General features: G+C 36.5%; 1 long non-coding RNA gene across 3 annotated transcripts; it reads left to right on the forward strand.

Moving 5' to 3' along the window:
* The first annotated feature begins 1,831 nt into the window (after positions 1-1,831).
* On the forward strand, positions 1,832-2,987 carry LOC150029772 (uncharacterized). 3 transcript variants are annotated; one of them, XR_016527336.1, is made up of 3 exons: positions 1,832-2,040; positions 2,104-2,460; positions 2,680-2,987. It is a non-coding gene; the product is annotated as an uncharacterized LOC150029772 (long non-coding RNA). The 3 variants fall into 3 exon arrangements; XR_016527337.1 differs by having other exon boundaries at positions 1,868-2,040; positions 2,154-2,460; XR_016527335.1 differs by lacking the exon at positions 1,832-2,040 and having other exon boundaries at positions 2,047-2,460.
* Positions 2,988-4,893: the final 1,906 nt, after the last annotated feature.

Consider the following 4,893-nt stretch of genomic DNA (forward strand, 5'->3'; position numbering starts at 1 on the left):
TAACCGTTGGATTGAATAAAATTACTTTGATCCAATTTGATATTATTATTTGCGCTAAAAGTCCAATTTAGCCCATAAATAGGCTTAATTTGACCAAAATGTCAATAAGGCCCAAATCCAATTAGTCAGCCCATGGACCGACCAAGCCCAAGCCTATGAATTTCAGAAGAGAACTCTATAAATAAAGGAGTTCTCCTCATTTGTAAGGGTCAACAATTCTATACTCTGAGCTTATAGAAAATTATTTACAATCAAAAGACCCATTGACTCTTGATGCTGACCACACCTAAAGACTGAAGTCCTTTGAAGATGCAAACATTCTGAAGACTGAAGTCCTTTGAAGATACAAGCTTGAAGATACAAACAATTCTACATTTAGAGAGTCCAAAGAGAATTCATCAACAACCAGAAGACTTTCAAGACTCTTAAAGCTGCACTCTTAGAAGATAGAAGACCCTTAAAGACTGAAGTCCTTCGGAGATACAAGTATTCTTTCAAGACTTCAACTCCACGATCATCACGTGCTTCGCTTCCTCAAATCAAGTGTACGCATTCAACTGAGAGAGAATCAGAGGATCAAGTACTAGAGATCAAACAACATCGTGTCAAATCAACTTCAACATCAACACCAACTTAAGTTCAACCCTACGAAACAAGTTTCTCCAGAAGCCTCTTGCAAATACTAATCCTCCAAGAAGATCAACAAACCCAAAGACCGATCCTCCAAGAAGATCAACAAGCTCAGAGGCCGATCCTCCGAGAAGATCAACAAGCCCAGAGGCCGATCCTCCGAGAAGATCAACAAGCCCAGAGGTTGATCCTCCGAGAAAATCAACAAGCCCAGAGGCCGATCACCCGAGAATATCAACAAGCCCAATGGCCGATCATCCAAGAAGATCATCAAACCCAAAGGCCGATCACCCAAGAAGATCAACAAGCCCAAAGGTCAATCATCCGAGAAGATCAACAAGCCCAAAGGTCGATCACCCAATAAGATCAACAAGCCCAAAGGCCGATCCTCCAAGAAGATCAACAAGCCCAGAGGCCGATCACCCACACCCGAGAAGATCAACAAGCCCAAAGGCCGATCACTCGAGAAGATCATCAAACCCAATGGGCGATCACCCCAGAAGATCATCAAACCCAATGGGCGATCATCCAAGAAGATCATCAAGCCCAAAGGCCGATCACCCAAGAAGATCAACAAGCCCAAAAGCCGATCACCCGAGAAGATCGACAAGCCCAAAGGCCGATTACTCGATAAGCCCAAAGGCCAATCACTCAAAAAGCTTAAAGTTTATAGTTTATTTTAAAAGCGAGATTGTATTCACTTTCCACAAAATTAATACAAATATAAAGTTCCATGAAATAAATTTCTCTTGAAATCTCGTGCGAACAACTATATTAATTAATATTTCTTTAAATATTTTTTAAAATAATTTTACCTTTTAAAATTTCGAATTTAAAATTTTAATACACTGATAATATAAAAACGTTGTTTTGAGAATTTTCATTATTTGAATAACAGAATTCAAAAATAATTTTAGAAAAACAGACCGGATACCAAACCAAATATGAAAAACATAAAATAGGATTTTCCTACCAAATTAATCCTTAATATTTATTTGTTGTTTTTTTTAGCTGAAGGAAAAGAATCTCTTATTTCTCTTTTAGTTATTAAATTTCCATCAACATATTTCTATGCCAACATATTCATTGTTGATATGCTCATTTATTAACAACTTTTCTATTTTTTAATTTTTCTAAAAATATCTATCAACATCAATATTTTCTTATAATAACATCTGGACATCGACATTATGTTTAATACAATGGGATATAAAAATTTGAACTTCTTATGCTAATTGCTTGAGCTATGAGATCAACAACATTTGGAACCTCTTCACTTGAAGTATCATGATAAAAATTCAAAATGAATCATAGGAATCCAAAATTAGTTATAATTAAAAGTTCTCATATTGATTTTTTTTTGTTCTGATTTTAGAAAAAAATCGTACAAATCGCCATGAAATCATCAAGGTAAGATATTTTACAACTTTGATCATACCATGTGATTTTTAGATTTTGATATTTTGATTTTAGATTTCGTCCACATGGGTCTGAACATTTTCCGGGAAAATTTCGAGGGAAAGGTTTTGCAGAACTGTCCAAATGAATTTGTGTAACAAGAACAGAAAGATCTCAATTCTATCATCAGTATTCACTTTTCATTGAAACGCCAAACAACAACTCGTTCGAATCTCCCTCTACTACTACAAGACATTCATCACTAAAATATCAAGCAATCCCATCAATCCCTCTCTTACTTTCTATCTTCAAGAACGTGGTGATTACTGAATTTCCACTTCGCTACTATATTCTACACCAGAAACCGAGATTCCCCTCATTGCAATTTGCTACCCAACGCAGCCGCCTCTTCGATTTCGTTGTTCATGTTTGGTGAGTGAAATTTCTTTGATGGGTTTAGCTTCATTTGAAATTTTGTTGATGGGTTTAGCTTCATTTCTTTGAATTTTGATTGTAAACTTGTATCTCGTTTGGTTTGGTCATACTGCTATTAGTTTATTTTTCCTTCTTGTCTAGAGTCTCAATCTGGAGGATTAAGCAATTTACATCTAGCTGGAATCTAAGTGGATTGATTTGTTTTTTGCTGTGTAGAAAATTTCTTCTGGGTCTGTTTCAATTCTGAATAGATGGTGAATTTGGGATTGTTTTCTGGAGCCAGACGAGCTAAGTCGATGAATGTGAGATTCAGATTGCCATACTATACTCATTGGGGACAAAGCTTGGTAATTTGTGGCTCTGACCCTCTGCTTGGTTCGTGGAATGTGAAGAAAGGGTTGTTACTGAGCCCTGTTCATCAAGGAGATCAGCTTATATGGTGTGGAAGTATTGCGGTGTCTGATGGATTTGAATGCGAGTACAATTACTATGTTGTTGATGACAATAGAAACGTCTTGAGATGGGAGAAAGGAAACAGGAGAAAGGTGTTATTACCTCAAGGATTACAGGGTGGGGAGGTCATCGAGCTCCGTGATCTATGGCAGGTGCTGCCTTTTACTTTATATTCACCTGTGATTATTGTTCTTACTATCTCTTGAATTTCTTTGATGTTTCAGCTCGTTAAGTTCCATATGAGACTAAAATTGTAATCTTATGGTGTTTACTTGATGGCTTTGATCTAGTTTGGTTCTTAAACATTGTGCAACCTAAACAAAAAACTGTGAGGTAGTAAGAATAACTAAACTAAATAGATGTCCAAATCTTTCACTCAAGTAAGCCTCTATCTTCCAAAAATTTTCCATTATTATCTTAATGAAGAAAGAAAACACCCCTGCCTGCCACGAAATTATCTCCTTTCAAATAAACCAACAGACGGCTACAATGCCTAGTCTCTATTGAGTTGCGACCATGTGAAACTGCACCTACTTTGATAATAGTGGTTTGGGACTCACCCTGTCAATGCCACATCACAAGTTAAGTATAAAGCTTCATTTTCTTAGAAAGTTCACCATTCATACCCTCAACTAGGAAGAATGGCACGTAGAGATAACTCAATGACAGTGGAGCAGTTATGTAGTGCTTACATGAAAAAGAGTCAATAGGACTAAAGATTCCACATGTTTCTATCTATCTTGAACAACTTTCTAGGCAGAATAAGAAAAGAGGAAAGTTCAGTTGATTTTCTATCATTAAGGTTTCTTGTAAAATTCAATTTCAAATTCCAAGAGACAAAAGAGCACGAGTCACGACATTGATGAAATGGAGGGAATTTTAACATGCGTGACATTCTATGATGAAGTCATCTCAGAGTCAGAGTAGGTCCCAATCTTCTGAAAAAGATGGATATGCTCGCTAGCCATAGCAAAAGAGAACTGTAAATACACATGAAGAACCTGAATGATGACTATTAGTGGACTATGCATTGTGGGTGAGAGAGAACCTGAGAAGCATTTTAGTTGTTAAAGAAAACCTTGACCTACAAACGCAAATCTTGTATTGTAAGGCAAAAACTATTCCATTACTATCTGTGAACCACTTGTCTAGCAGGATCTGATTCTTATGGACCATAATATCTACACTGAACCCAACTCCGGTGGTGAGAATTGTAACATTACTGGAGGTGACTGAGAATTGTAACGCCTGTCTTGCTAAATCATTTTTTTGCGTCTGCATTTTTCGTTGAATAGTCAGATCTGCATATTGTAAGAAAACAGGATTACCTCCTTACATGAGTTAGAGAATGTGAAGTGATAGGAAGGAATGCTTTTGTCTTAGTTATGGAGGTTTTATTTGGTCATTTTTCTCTGTGATGGATCATGATACTAGACGAAGGCAAAGGTGGTGGTATTTTGGAGATGGAGATATGCTTGTGTGTTTCAAGATATGTTTTGTACGAAGCTAGAATCTAAAGGTAACATCTTAAGGTCCCTAAATGTGCTGTTCATGATACACATTGTTGGTCAGAGCACAATGCATGCCACGAGAACTAGCATAACATGCTCATTTGGTTAACCGGTCCTTCTTTGAAGCCTCAATCTCAATTATTATGGGTTAATGCTGTCAAAGCATTGCTTGCTGAATTATGGGTTGAAAGACACCAAAGGATATTCCATGATAATTCCCTTCAGTGGTCAGATCGGTTTGGAATTGCAAGGATCAATGCTTCTCCTTGGTGCTCTCTTTCTAAGCTCTTTGGGAATTAGCCTATTTTATGTCTCATGATGTTTCTTGATATTATTTTATGTCTCATGATGTTCTTGATATTATGTTTGTCTCATGATTTACTTTGAATATTTTGTTTTCTTGTACTTGGAGCATTAGTTTCTTTTCATCAATTCAATGAAAAGTTATGTTTCCTTTTAAAAAAAG

The sequence above is a fragment of the Benincasa hispida genome, unplaced genomic scaffold (assembly GCF_027475165.1).
Source record: "Benincasa hispida cultivar pf3 unplaced genomic scaffold, pf3_genome.v1.1 HicScf934, whole genome shotgun sequence".
NCBI classification, from domain to species: domain Eukaryota; kingdom Viridiplantae; phylum Streptophyta; class Magnoliopsida; order Cucurbitales; family Cucurbitaceae; genus Benincasa; species Benincasa hispida.